This window comes from Trichechus manatus, unplaced genomic scaffold (assembly GCF_000243295.1).
Source record: "Trichechus manatus latirostris isolate Lorelei unplaced genomic scaffold, TriManLat1.0 scaffold00047, whole genome shotgun sequence".
In the NCBI taxonomy this organism is placed as follows: Eukaryota; Metazoa; Chordata; class Mammalia; order Sirenia; family Trichechidae; genus Trichechus; species Trichechus manatus.
Genome location: NW_004443983.1, coordinates 17,090,860 through 17,106,581, shown reverse-complemented (window position 1 = coordinate 17,106,581; position 15,722 = coordinate 17,090,860).

The window sequence follows — 15,722 nt, the reverse complement described above, 5'->3', positions numbered from 1 at the left end:
TGTGACCTGATATTGGCTGTTGTCTCCGAACCATCAATAATTTATTATAATTTTATTTTGTGTTTGCTTAGTGAGACCTAGCTTCTTATTTTGTTTTGTTTTGATATGCCCAAATAGGCTGCTCATGTGCACTAGTTTGATTTTTGACACCTTTGGATCTCTAATGTCCTGTCACCAGGTAGTTAGTTCTGTAACTACGTATGTGTATGCCGGAGTCTGTTAAAATTTCCTATATGGGATCAGCTTGGGTGTGCAGGTAGTCTGTCACCAAGTGTGTGATGCAGGCTCTCACTCCCAGTCCTAGAGAGACATGGGTGATTGGTGCAGGCACTGGACTCTGGCTGTGGTAGGGGATCATGCACTGAGCCAGGCAGGGGGGCTGACGGCTGCCCCTGAGATTCCGAAACAAAAGTGTGTCCCTATTCTCTAGGGTGAATAGGTAGGTGAGTTTTGCAGCCAGGCTAAAAGCACCCCACTATGTTGGCTGCAAAGACTTGAGGGCACCACTTTTTCTTGAACTCCTGTAGCAGGTGACTAGGCACTTTAGGAGCTACCACCAGTCCTCAAGACCCTGCTGCAGATTGATAAATTGCCTACTTGAGGGGCAGGGCTGTTTTGAGGATCACAAATATGCCTGTTCACAACTGAAGCAGTTAAAGTTAAACTTCAGATGTTTGCCCTGTTGTACTGTGGCAGTGAGGGCTAACGCTGTTGAGATGGGTCCCCACAAGTCTATACAGGGATGTATGGTACTCAGAGTCTATGGACCCCTGATTTCCATGGCCAGCAAAGGAGCTGTGCTGACCCTGTGTTCCTGGCCTAGGGGAGCCAGCAGCTTATTTGTTCCCTCTCCAAGGCCAGGAAAATGGGTCAGGGTGCCTTTTGTGATCTACTTCAGGCCCAGTGGACTCCCAGTGCAGAGCGGGGAGGGAGGAGGTAAAAGGGAGAGAGGTTTTTCCCAAATCCAGTGCAGAGCGCAGAGGTGGGAGGTAAAAGGGAGAGAGGTTTTTCCCAAATGGGCTTTTTTTTTTTTCAAATTGCCATAAAAGCGTGCGTGCACGTACTTATCCTAGCCTCTTGGGAGCTGTTCTTCACTGGTTCGGAGGGTCCAAGCAGAATATCTGCTGCTGGGTCTCTCTCGATGTGGAAACTGCTTCTCCAGCGCGCACACTGCATAGCTGTTTGTCTGCTTCACTGAGGCCCGACGTGGCTGTGTCTCTGCATTATCACCGCCGTGGCTGTTGCGATCCTCACCTCTTCCAAACGGTCTTCCTGTCCGGTATGACTTGGTTGGATTTCTTAACCTTGCCTTGTTCAGGGCTGCCAGATTTTCACATAGAATCAAATCACTTGTTTTTCCAGGTCTTTGTTGTAAGCAGGATATAGGAAGCATCTAACTAGTCTACCATGTTGACCACTCCTCCTCTACAAGGTAGTTCTAAAATTTATATGTAAATACAAAAGAACTAGACTATTAAAAAGTTTTAAAAAGAAAAATAAGGTTTCAGGACTTACAGTATCTGATTTTAAGAGTTACTTTAAAGCAAAGTAATCAAGAAAAGGTGGCCTTGGAGTAAGGAGAGCTATATAGATCATTAGAACAGAATTGAGAGTCTATATGTAGCGCACATACACACATATATATAGGTAGTCACTAACTTACGACATATTTGAGTTATAAAGTACTGCCCTTATGATCCTCAAGGGGTTTTTTTGTACATCTAATCATTAGTAATAAGTACTACAATGTTGCAGAGTATAATTTGCTGATGTTATCATTCTCTGATGTTATGTTTCCAACCCCCAAAGACAAATAAAGATTATATTTATAAAGATACTGATGACAAAAGGCAATAATGACTATTAAAAAAAAAAAAAGCAAGTATTTGACTTACTCAGAACTGACTTACAATGGAATCATCAGAACTGAACCCCACTGTAAGTTGTAGTTGGAACTGTTATTTATTGATAGTGGAAATAAAAAATGGTACATCTGCTTTGAAAATTACCTTGATAGAGAAGGTTAAGAGCTGGTTGAATGGACACAGGAAATCAAGGGTGGAAAGGAGGAATGTGCTGTCACAGTATAGGGAGACCAATTAGGGTCACATAACAATGTATATATAAATTTTTGTATGAGAGACTAACTTGAATTGTAAACTTGCACTTAAATTACAAGAACAAAAAAAGAAAATTACCTTGAAATTTTCTTATAAATTTTGACATACACTTACCCTAAACTGAGGAATACCTATTCTTTTATATTTACCAAAGGGAAATGAAAACATTTGTAAAAAAATTCTTGTACTCAATATGCATAGCAGTTTTATTCCTATTAGCCCAAAATAGAAACAATTCAAATGTCCCTGAAAAGTGAATGAAAAAGCAATTATGTTATATCCATGAAATGGATTACTGGTTTGCAATAACAAAAACCAAACAAACTACAGATACACATAGAAACTTAAATGAATATCAAAATCATTATGCCAAGTGAAAAAAAAAGCCACAGAAATACAACATACTTTTTATTTTATTTACATGAAATTCTAGATAAGGCAAACTTATAGAAACATAACCAAATTATTTTTTTATTTTTTTACTGTAGTTTAAATGAAGTTTACATTTCAAGTTAGTCTCCCATCCAAAATTTTATACATATATTGTTATGTGACCCTAAATGCTCACCCCATTCTGTGACAGCACACTCCTCCTTTCCGTCCCTGATTCCCCATGTCCATTCAACCGTCTCTGCCTTCCCATCTCATCTCTGGACAGAAGCTGCCCCTTTGGGCTCTTGTATCTACTTGAGCTAAGAGGCACACTCCTCACGAGTATCACTTTATGTTCCACAGTCCAGTCCAATTCCTATCTGAAGACTTCGCCACAGGAATTGTTTTAGTTCTGGTCTGATAGAGAATCCAGGGGCCATGGTTTCCGGGGTTCCTCCAGTCTCAGTCAGACCATTAAGTCTGGTCTTCTTACTAGAATTTGAGTTCTGCACCCCACCTTTCTGTTGCTCCATCAGGGGCTCTCTGTTGTGTTCCCTGTCAGGGCAGTCATTGGTGGTAGCCAGGCACCATCTAGTTGTTCTGGTCTCAGGCTGATGAAGTCTCTGGCTTATGTGGCCCTTTCTGTATCTTGGGCTAATACTTTCCTTGTGTCTTGGATGTTCTTCATTCTCCTTTACTCCACGTAGTTGGGACCAAATGATGTTTCATAGATGGTTGCTTGCAAGCTTTTAAGACCCCAGACGCCACTCACCAAAGTAGGATGCAGAACATTTTCTTAATAAGCTTTGTTATGCCATTTGACCTAGATGTCCCATAACTGAATTCTTGAGAGGTTATATAATATATATATAATATAGTTATGTTACTTATAAAACTGTCAAAATTCACTAAATTAGTAAATCTTATTTTAAGTAAATTATAAATTAAAAAATCTGATTAAAATAAATATACTAACAAAGGTAGACTAATTTGAAAATAAAACTAGGAAATAGATTATAGCACGTGGTCTGGGAATAACAGTTTTTCAAAGACATTCCTCTGAGTCCTAGACATCCTAATGCATTATTATAGTTTTTCATTGCTATAACGCTTTTTATACTGGAAGTAAAAAAGATGTTCATAAAATTGCACCAGAAGCATAAAACTCTGGGCTATAGAGTAAAAATATTTTTTTTTAAAAAAAGGGAAAAAAAACAAACAACACAAAAGCACAAAGACACTGTAATTGAAATAATCTGGGTGAATGGGTTTAGTTGTTTTAAAAATGAGAAAAATAGTATAAACTTTTTAATGTAGATTTATGGAAATTTCTACAGGAAAGAGACATAAGTTGCAGCAGTATGGAAATACTAATATGTGAGTTTAAAAAAATTATCTATATTGATATAAAGATAAAAGACCAGAATTAAAGCATGCTTTTAGTACTGCATATTACTCTCTAACACTAAAGTATTCCAATTTTGCTACCAAAAAATTTGAATCCAAGATCAAGAAATAGAAACCTGTCTATGACCTTCTGGGATTTTCCTAGTGCTCCCAACCTGCATATCATTAGTTGTAATATATGGTATCATATATTTGAATATCTGAAATACATTTGGATAAGTAGTATTTGATTTCAATGCTGCAGTTTCTAAGGAAGTTGTAAAATTTTTGAAAAAGCTGTCTTGCCTAAGATTAAACATGTTGTAGGATGCCATTAGAAGAATTTTAATATTCACTTCAGTTGATCTTTTATCATTGATCTGAGCAAATTCTTAGAGCATGGTAATAAGATCTCCTTATTTTCATAGCTTTAATAAACCTAGACTCACCAACAAGGATCGCCCCCTTGTATCGCCAAACTTCTATCATTCATTCCTAATATTTATTGGTACTACTTTCTGAGGGAAGGCTTCATTAGCATTTATATTGCTGTGATTTTTATCAACATTTAAAATGACTAACTAGACCTTTTAGTAAGAGAACTATGCAAGACAAGCAGCTTGGTTAACATATATATCATTTAAGGAAAAAAAAATCTAATGCAGTAAAAGAAGACTTGGGGTATGGCAAGAATTTCAAGGCTGTACTCCCATTAACTATGAAAAACAGTAGGTTTTAGTGAGAAAATGTAAATTTTCTATCATACTGGTTTCTTCATTCTCTTTCTTCAGTATTGTGAGGGAGGAAAATAAAAACACCCATCTAAAGTGAGAATTCTTGAAACTTATGTAAGATAAAAATTAAAACAAATTGGAGGTGTGAATGAATAAAACTTGGCCAATAACTAAAAGGAGCTTTCAATATTTTGAGTTATTAAAGTAAGAAAATGAAAATATACCAGAAGGTAGCAGAATGATAAGAAACATAAGATAAAATTAAAACATAATAAAGGAGCACAAAGAAAGAAGATAGTGCCTTCTGAATTAGAGGTAGAGAAGAGATGGGCAGAAAGAATCAGGGAATTCTTAATAGATATAAACCATTTGTACCCAGCATTAAACAAAGTGTATATGGAGAGCTGGGGAAGAATATTACCTAGAATCCTGTCAATGCCAGAGAGGACATTTTTGGTGTGAACCTATGGAACGAAAAGTTACAGACTTTCCCTCATGTTCATTTTTTTTTTTTCCTTCTTCAAAACTTTTTAATAAGGCTCACTGAAATGTATTTATTAATGCATTATTTAGAATTCATTTGTAGTATATTCAGTTACTGAAAAAACATTAAAAACATTATTTGAGGCAAATTTAAAATATATAAATTTGAAAGTTACAGAAAAAAAGAAAAATCACTCACTAACTCTACTGACAGCTACTGTTACATTTCATGTATTTTCTTTGTGATTTTTTTAATGCATTTGTTTATACAGGTGTAATTTTTATGCTTTACTTTTTCTTTGATAGCATATCATATAAATTTTCCCATGAAGAACTCCAAATAACAGGAAATATTTTGTTAAAATGAAATGACAATTCTTTCCACTTCCCTTTTTCTTCAGAATTCATGAACAAAAACGTATTTCTGTGGGGAAAAAAACAGAAGAAACATGAGAAAAGCAGAGACCATTGGGACCTGAATCAATCAGCTTTGAGGTTTTTAATGTACCAGTATATTTTGCTTCATCTCACATACTTCGTCTCACATACTTTGGACTTGTTATCAGGAGGGACTAGTCTCTGGAATAGGACATCATGCTTGGTAAAGTTGAGGGTCAGCAAAAAAGAAGAAGACTCTCCAGGAGATGGATTGACACAGTGGCTGCAACAATGGACTCAAGAATAACAATGATCATGAGGATGGCACAGGACTGGGCAGTGTTTCCTTCTGTTTAACATAGGGTCACTGTATGAGTCAGAACCAACTGGATGGCACCTAACAACAACATTTTGCCTGTGTACAGAGTTATTTTGACATGATTATGTATTTCAAAGAAATGTTATAATACTTTATTAACAAAAGTGTAATATCACCCACCAGCATCATTTTCTTTCAGGAAAGCAGTATAGGAGCAACAGCAACTGTTTAACCACAAACAGATCATCACATTAGCAAAGGTATCATCATCATAATTATGATGTTTTTTAGATAACTACAGAATATTTTTTAGTGAAAGCTGTATACTACTAAATCATAAAAGTAAACCAGAGTATTAAAACCTCAGAAGAAAAAACTTGAAGCCTAATTCATTACACCTCCCAGAAGCCATTGTCTTGGCATTGAATGGTGGAAGTGTAGAGCTAGACTGGAACTCAGTGATCATGCCTATTGAGACAGAAACTCCTCACAAATATTTTTGGGCTCTCAGGTTTTTTGGGAGGCTACTTTTCCCACTAAAAGTATTTGCTGCCCTCCAGTTGGGCTTGTGTAACAGTGAAAAATGAAAGAGACGTTCTATGGCAAAAATTCAGTAAGGTAGAAGGCTTGTGTATGAGGCAGTGCATCCAGCAAGTGTGATTGGGTCAAACTTTTGTCTCTTTTGGCTTTTGTACAGCTAGATAAGCCCTGTAAGCATATTTATGGCTTCTTATATATACTTAGGGAGCCATGGTGGGTTTGGTTCTGTGAGTGTGTGTGTGCATCATATTTGGAAAACCAATGTAACAAAGTGAAAGGCGCAACCATTCAGAGATCTTTGGGACAGACGGAGCTCACTATGCATGCCGCCAGACTCCCACCAACTTTTGTGTGAAAATGTACGCCTACATGATATTTCTCATAATCCAGGTTACCTACTAAAAATTCCAACATACTCAATGATATAGCATGCTTCACACATGGTATCAACAAAAAATTCAAAATAGAAAATAATTGGATCTTGAAAGGGTTAAATATTAAAGATAGATTCCCTGTTTTAATAGGTGAGGAAGGTGATGCTTAGAAGGCAGAATTTGTTTTAACAATCTGGTTTTCTTCATCCCCAATCCAATAATGTTTCCATTTCCCAATGAGAGTGACAGAATCTCAAAGAGTTCATTGTGGGATGCACTTGTTCCATGAGTAGGGTGGGAATGCAGAGGAAACTTGAAAACATATTCACTGACAGTAGCTCAGAATTATTTACCTTAAATTAAGTAAAAATTATTCACACTCCTATCCTCAAGAATCTCCACTATTTAGAGCAAAGAAGCCAAATAATTTTTATTTCTTATTGTCTGTTTTTTTTTTGTCAATTTGTATTGTCTGTTTGGAATATTAAGTTAAGAGGACTCTGAAAGAGTGCCAGGGTTGATTAGCTAAATTCATCCTGAGTGGAGGAGGGAGGCAATGTAAATATTTGCTGTATTTGGCTTGGATGATATTTCAAGAGAAAAAATGACTTTAATTTTGAAACGTAATAAAACAATGCTATGTTTTTCTGATAACTAATGTCTTAGTCATAAAGGTAGGGATGGTGTATATGGTATATATCTATATCTATGTCTATATATATATCTATATAAGTTATTTGGGTCATACTATATTTACATTGGGAGCCTTGGTGGCACAGTGGTTAAAGAGCTCAGCTGCTAACCAAAAGGTCAGAAGTTGGAAACCATCAACCCCTCCATGGGAGAAAGATGTGGCAGTCGGCTTCCATAAAGATTTACAGCCTTGAAAATCCTGTGAGGCAGTTCTACTCTATCCTGTAGGATCGCTATGGGTTGGAATTGGCTTGATAGTAGTAGGATTTATATATATAAATAATAATTCACTACCACCACCACCCTAAATATACATACATATTTACATTTCATGCCACTTCATGAGAACACTTAGAAAAGCATGAGTTTTAAATACACAGAGACATCTTAATACTGTGATAAATTAATTTTACTGATTTCTTATGAAAGAGAACACTGAGAACAGAGCTGTCTCAGGCAAGGAGCATGGAAGACATAGTGGTTGTGGGGAGAATATTTGAACTTACAAGGTGGTGTGTTTATTTGTTTTTAAAACCTAACGTTAATCTCATACAAAACATACCAAGGCACAGTAGGTTAAACATCTCCCATTACCACTCCCACTCTCTTTAAGATTTTTCTGTATGTTTACCTTAACTTAGATTTAATGCACAAAAGTAAAGAATAGGAAAGGGAACATATACCAATATAATTTGTCAACTTCCCACAAGTCCCTGAAGACAGACTTCACTTTTTTTGATTCAGGTTTCAATGACTAATTAGGCAGTCATCGGGACACTAAGTAGACTAGTAAATGTCAAGGTCATAAAAGTGGTTTGGAGTAACTGGCTTGTTGTTGTTGTCAGTTGCTGTGGAGTCAATTCCTACGCATGACCACTCAATGTGTGCAGAGTAGAATTGCTCCATAGGGTTTTTCAAGGCTGTGACCTTTTGGGAGCAGATTGCCAGGTCTTTCTTTTGAGGTGCCTCTGGGTGGGTTTGAGCTGCCAACCTTTTGGCTAGTAGTCAAGCACTTAAACTTTTGCCCCGCCTAGGGACTCCAGGGTAACTGACAGTGAGTTAGAATTATAAAAAGCATGTTTAGTTTGAAGAGGCTTAATATACGTAGCAGAGCCCTGGTGGTGCAGTAATTAAGAGCTCGTCTGCTAACCAAAAGTACAGCAGTTCAAATCCACGAGGTGCTCCTTGGAAACCCTAGGGCCTCTATAAGTCAGAATCAACTGGACAGCAATGGGTTTTGTTTTGTTTTAATAGATGTAGCTGGATAGCTACTTCCTGTGTAAAGGTAATAGTCCTCCAACATTTTTATATCAAACGGATGCCAAAAAACAAACAAACTGCTAGCATCAAATATAACTTGTGTGAGTTGTATTTCTGATACTGTAGTTGTCCTAGATCAGTCACATTAATTACCTTCTTTCCCTTTTGTTTATTCTCTTTTGAGTTGTCTTCATTTCTAAAATTTTAATATTTTCTCTTTAATCATAATAATGTAAATTTATCATAAACGTCATTTTGAAAGAAAGAAACAGATGTCATTTTAGTAGCTGAACAGACTGTTCTAATAAACTCTGCTTAGTTCTGAGAACTACCTCTCGTCATTTTGTAGCAATTCTTCTCATTTTTTTAAATTAAAAATTTTTAACATAGTTCCTGAGGACGAATAGAAAAAATAAAAACAAACTGAATCTTTCTATGATGGACAATTTCTTTAATATATTGTATGTGATACAAGATTTCAACAAGTTACATTCACTTCTTTTGGATGCCACTTCATAGTAGGTGTCACCACTGCAATATGCCAGTAACTTTGATGTTGTCCTTAATCTATCCCATATTTTCCAAAGATTTCTAAAATGTTTCCTATGTGAACATGAGGATTAGTATAATATTAGTATTTTTTTTTTCCTCATGATGAAATGAAAGCTCAGTACCTTGCAGCTGGTTCAGCCCTCTAGATAAATGGCTCTTTCTTTCTTGCCAACCTGTACATACTCATTAAGCTGAGAATGTGGAGCCAATTTAGACCATGAGAAAAGAAAAAGGTAAGTGAAGAAGAAAAAAGAGAGAAGTATGCCATGGATGGGGTATAAAAATGCTGTCTTTGGCAAGCAAAGGAGTAAATGGAGCTCGGCTGCTAGAACAAAAGTTATCATTCAAAGTGAAATTACTGTATCTTAACCTCGGGCACACTTCCATGAGGACTTCTGCTCTATAAATTGAGAAAACAGAAAGCAAGTATTGAGAAACTGTTACTGATGCTAAGACTAAGCAATGACATGCATTAGCGTACACTACCACGAGAAAATGTTTCTTTACAAAACTAGTAAGTAGGAAAAAATTGGGAAGGTAGCACTAACTCCAAAGAGTATTTAGAATTTTAGAATGTTTTTGTTGTTAATAAAAACATGACTCCGCTAATCTAAGAGGAGAGGAAAACACATAAAAGTTGAAACTGTTGTTTATTTTATTTAATGGTACAGGTTTCTCTTTCCACAAGTGTATGGGAGAGTTCAAGTACAAAATGACCAGCCTCCTCCCAGTGAGAAGCCCTTGCCAATTTTAAAATCCTGATGCATGAGAAAATAGCTAAAAGCACATTTTTCTACCCGACTGGAAGATAGTGATATATATTATCTTCCTATCTGATAGAGTAGAATGTAAAAGGAAAGACAGAGAGAAAGAATAAGAACAAGAAAGAAAGAGACTGTCTTTTAAGAAACAGTGAAACAATTTCTATTCAAAATAACTCATTTTCTATTGGGAATTTGTAGAATCACTGATCATAGAGCAATAATTAAATAAAAACAAAAATCTAATTTCTCTTTAATTTTAAAGTTGACAATGGGAGAGAAAAGGATGTGATAATCCATGTTTCTAAAGTCACTGGAACTCTTACTTCAGCCATTTCAGATACTCAGTAATAAACACTTGTTCTCCAGAAACATTAAAAGTCACTTAGGCATTGTCTTTTGAAAATATTTGAAGCTGAATAAGCTTTTATTCTTGAAAGAAAGGGGCTGGGTGGATATAAGTAGTGAGTGATGATTAGCTGAATGACACTGCTTTCATTACCACCACCACCCTATGCCACCAAGAGTTGGCAGAAATTAACCTGTTAAGTGCCCATACAAAGTGTGCAAAGGTGATAAAAATTTGTTATAAGAGAAGAGTTCTTCCTTGCATTAGGAAGGACATCTCTCTGAGGCATTTTAAGGTCCCTTGATTTACTCTTGACATTCCATACATATAAGCATGTACAATTTTATTGGGGAGGAAGAATCAGGAAAACAAAATGTAAAGTCTTGCTTTCAGAATTATATAATTTGTAATTCTAGCTAATAAGTAAATTACACCAAGACATTAAAAAATAAAATAAAAAGGAATAAAGGTTTGACTGCTGGTTCAAAAGGACATGCTGACTGAGCTCATTCACCTCTTGTCCTTCACAAATCTTACTGAAATTAGAGTAAGGATGTTCACTTGAATAAGCCCGTAATAGAAAAGAGAGAGGTATTGTGTGGGAGAGAATGGTGGTCTTCAGAGGGTAAACATTTTTTAACAAGTTCTTTTAAGACAAAAGCCTTAGTATGTTACTCGAGAAAAGAGCAAGAAAGGTGTGACGTCCCAGAACACAGGAGAAAGCGTCTGTGGAGGATGCCAGAGGCTCTGGGCTTGGTTTTAGCAACACCAAAGGCAAAAGCAAGAACAGGGAAGAGGGAGGAAAGTGGTGGCGGGTGGGGTGGGGTGGGGGCTAACTGAATGTCCTCAAAATGCCTGATCCAGATGGCCTCTTATCATTCATGGCCCTGGCTGAAGGAACAATCACCCAAGCTTTTAAGCTTACGTATTAAAACAAGCTAGCAAACAGGTAAACAAGCAGACAACATTGGAGAGTGTCTTTCAAGATAAACTGAAGGGAGTGCCTCTAGTGACAGACCTGAGGAGAGCAAAGGGTTCTAATTGGGGATATTTGTTCTTCAGAAGAAATCCCTGCTCATTCTCCCAGTGAAGAAACATAGTCTCCACCATGCCCATTTTTGTAAAGAGGGAAGCCTAGAGTGTAGAGAGCCAAACGCACTTCCAGTTTATTGTTCTCTGAAATCACGTCTCTTTACAAGGCACTGCTCCCTTTTTGTCTAAGTATTTATTCCTTTATTAATCCATTATTTTATTCTCTTTTATCCTTACTTCAAACTCTTATTCCCTTCCTCCCATAGGGAAACGGCTTAGGTATCTCTTAATTTGAGTCTTTAAATTCAAAGACTTAAATTTATAGTGGAATTTTTTACATGTAGGTATTTTTTATGTACACAAATGACACCTCTTGTCTTTTAATGTTTATGTGTGTATATCTATCGTATTGCTACTAACTGTTAATGGCATCCCATAACCCACATCAACCATATTTTATAGATCCTCTTCTTCCCCCAGTGATGGACTCCTAGGTTATATACAGATCCTCACTATCACAAAATAAACACCAGCATGTAAATCTTCCTACATTCAATTTAAAGATATTTTTGCAAAATTTTCAGGGAATAGCTCCCTTTATATTCACAGTATAAGAAAAGTCACCAGTTCACAAGTTCAGCACCGCCGCCGACCCCCCTGCCCATCACCGCAAGAGCAACTAGTTGATTGTCCATTCAGGAGGAAAACTTCTTGGGAAATAAACTCACTTGAAAAACAGCTGAGGAAACCCACACAAGTTACCTAGAAAAATCAACATAATTCTTCATTTTTAACTGCTCTGGCAAGATCCCATATTTTTAATGGTCCACAACGAATCACCATACATTAAAGAGAAAAGACACATATCATGTAGAAGAAAGACTATGCAAGAAAAAGAAGAAAAGATCTTTTGCTCGTTTACAAGATTATCATAAAACAGATATTATTTAGGGAATATAAGGGAACTTTTAAAACATTCTAATACATAAGCTTACTATAATTTTGAAAACATGGAAAGGATAAGAGAAAAAGTCTATTTAAATAATAAAAAAATAGACTTTGGAAATTAGAGTTATAATTGCTGAAATAAAGATAATAGAAAATATATGATGCAATGTTGAATAAACATCAAAAACAGAACCAATTGATAAAGGATAAAAAAAATTATGAGAGAGAAAAATGAAGATACACAAGTGTCAGGTCAGCAGTTTTGGATTTCAACTAATAGAAGATACAAAAAGAGAAGATGAAAGGACATACGTCTTGCTATGAATGATGTAAGATACTGTCTTGGAATTATTTAAACATTAAAATATGTAAAGTTTAGATTGAACAAGTCTAAAATATGTAGAGAAGGATGAAGAAAAAGCACATCCCTAGATATCTGAGTTAACAGTTTAAACATGCACAATAGTAAGAAGACTCAAAAACTTCCAGGGGGCGGAAAAATAAAGAAAAGAAAAATGGAAGATTAATTTTACAACCAACCCAAATACTCTACAATTTTAAGGCAATGCAATGACATTTTCAGACATAAAGGTATTTTTTGTTTCCATTTCCCACAAACCATATCTCAGATATTACTTGAAGAAACAAGAAATCAATGAAAGAATGACAAAAATAGGAACTTGCTAATAGAGAGTCACAGTTATAGCTGTACAAGACCCAGGCGAGGTAACTAATCCAACTGGAATAAGATTTTAGAGGTCCTGCTAAAATGATAGTATACTGTCTATTTACCATTAACTCTTTAACTCTAATTTAAGATTACTGATATACTTGGTATCTTAGTCGTCAAGTGCTGCTACAACAGAAATACCACAAGTGGACGGCTTTCACAAAGAGAAATTTATTTCCTCACAGTAAAGTAGGCTAAAAGTCCAAATTCAGGGCATCAGCTCCAGGGGAAGGCTTTCTCTCTCTGTCAGCCTTCTCATCAATGTTGCCCCGGAACACTAGGAGCTTCTCACCACAGGGACCCCAGTCCAAAGGATGCGCTCTGCTCCTGGCACTGCTTTCTTGATGGTATGAGGTCCCCAACTCTCTGCTTGCTTCCCTGTCCTTTTATCTCTTGAGAGATAAAAGGTGGTGCAGGTCACACACCAGGGAAACTCCCTTTACATTGGATCAGGGATGTGACGTGGGTAAAGGTGGTGTTACAATTCCACCCTAATCCTCTTTAACATAAAATCACAATCACAAAATGGAGGCCAACCACACAATTCTGGGAATCATGGCCCAGCCAAATTGATGCACACATTTTTTGGGGGACATAATTCAAACCATGACACTTGGTAAGAGCTGAGAAATAAGAATTTTGAATTAAAAAAAAAAAATTCAGGAAGGGGAATATCTAAATTTAGTCCAGGAGGCAGTCAATCCCACCAGTGGCTCCTTGGGAGAAAAGACCTGGTGATCTGCTTCCACAAAGATTACACCCTAGGAAAATCTATGAGGCAGTTCTACTCTGTCACATGGGTTCACTATGAGTTAGAATCAACTCCACAGCACACAAAAGCAACAACAGAAATACAAGATAAGAGAGAGCAGGGAAGGAAAGAGGTAAAGGAGAAAGAGGAAGGAACTAAGGAACAAAGAAAGGATGAAGGAAGGAAAAGAGAGAGGGAGAGAGGCAAGGAAGGAGAGAGGGAAAAAGGGAGACAAATCTGGGAGATTTATAAATGACAATCTTAGCACAGAGCAGGAATAGAACTGTGAGGCTAACACTCTCCTGCCACATGAAGCTGCATTATTAAGAAATATAGACGTCAGACCAAGAGAGGTATTATTCCTGTGTAACTCAGTATTCACTGCATATACCTGAAGTGTTGTGTACAGTTCTGGGTGCCACACTTTAAAAGGCACAAAATAATAGGTTGAAGAATATTCCACGAACATTTAAAAGGGTGATGAAGTGTCTAGAAATGACATTACAAAGGCAGTTGGTTAGACTGAAGGATTGACATTTTTCTTAAGTTTGAAGACTAAGATTCTTCTGTTTGGCCACATTGGACACAAACCAATGTGATAAAATTCCAGAGATGCAGATTTGGCTTCACTTGTTTCTCATTGTATCTAGAAAGAAAAAAGAGTAATGTCAGATAAGCTCAGGTGCGATGGCTACTTAACTGTGGTAAGATGGTTAAAGGAGATACATAGAGATTTGTCAGGTAACTCTGAGAGGATGAGCATGCATCAAAAATTGATGCATTTAATGCCCAATTCATTTAAGGGTTGTTCTTATTTATGTTCTTATTTATATGTTAAGGCAGTATGTAGTTTATGAAAAAGGGCCTATTGTGGAAGATATAAGGAAGGATTGAAAGAAGACATATTTGGTATTTTAATCAGTATTTTCCAAGTGCTATGTATAATGAATAATAACTATCAGTATGCTAAAGTGGATTTCATCATTTGGGTCCATATGATTTCTAGATAAAAATTAATGAAAAGTAGTCTGATTTTAGAGAGCATATAAACTTTCTGTTTCTCTTTCTTCTTTCCTTTTATACGATTCTATATTCAGATGAAAAAGAAAACAAAGTTTATGATTTCTTTCAGCAGGTATGTTGCTTTCACTCCAGAATGTTTACATCTTTTTGCAGAAGCAAAAAACAATTTCAGTAAAAATCGTAACAGATATGGTTTCACCACGAGAAGGTAAGTATTTAAACAATAAAATATGATGTTTATTAGAAGGAAACTAGCAAACAAATGAAAAGAAAACCACCCATGTTTTGTATAACTTAAAATCCTGTGAACATCACAAGAGAGTCAAAAGGGAAATAACCTTGCCTTACCTGTTGTCTAGCACTGCCTAAATCAACTGCTCAAAATCATAATGAAGGACTAAGAGAAGAAAGATAAAGGCTTTCCTTTCTCTTTGTCTACCAAGTTATTGTCATAATCGTCATATAAACAGAAAGAACTTTATGATTTCCTGAGTAAGGCTTAAGCAACTGCACATGGCTGTAGGTCCATTAACACCTCCTATTAGTCTTAAAACTAACTCAAAGGGAAAGTTTTGTGACCAAAATTTTCTTATCAATTATCAAAGATCCTTTTAAGGAAAACCAAATCTTGTCATTGCTTCTTATTTTCTTGAATGGCCTTTCTCTAATGTTGAAAATAATAATAATAATTGAAGTTTGACACTGAGAATTATCTGTAGATTGCTCTCTGTTTTAAGTATTTGGGTGGGCATTTCTTTTCTTTTTTTTTTTTTGCTACAGCTACATTTATCCAACCCTGGACATCTCTGTTGTCAGATAAAGATGGGACAAGATCAGAATGTTTACGGAATTGTAGCAGCATTGCTTGTTACTCTCAACTAATTCATTCCATCTGGGATAAAATTATATCAATGTGA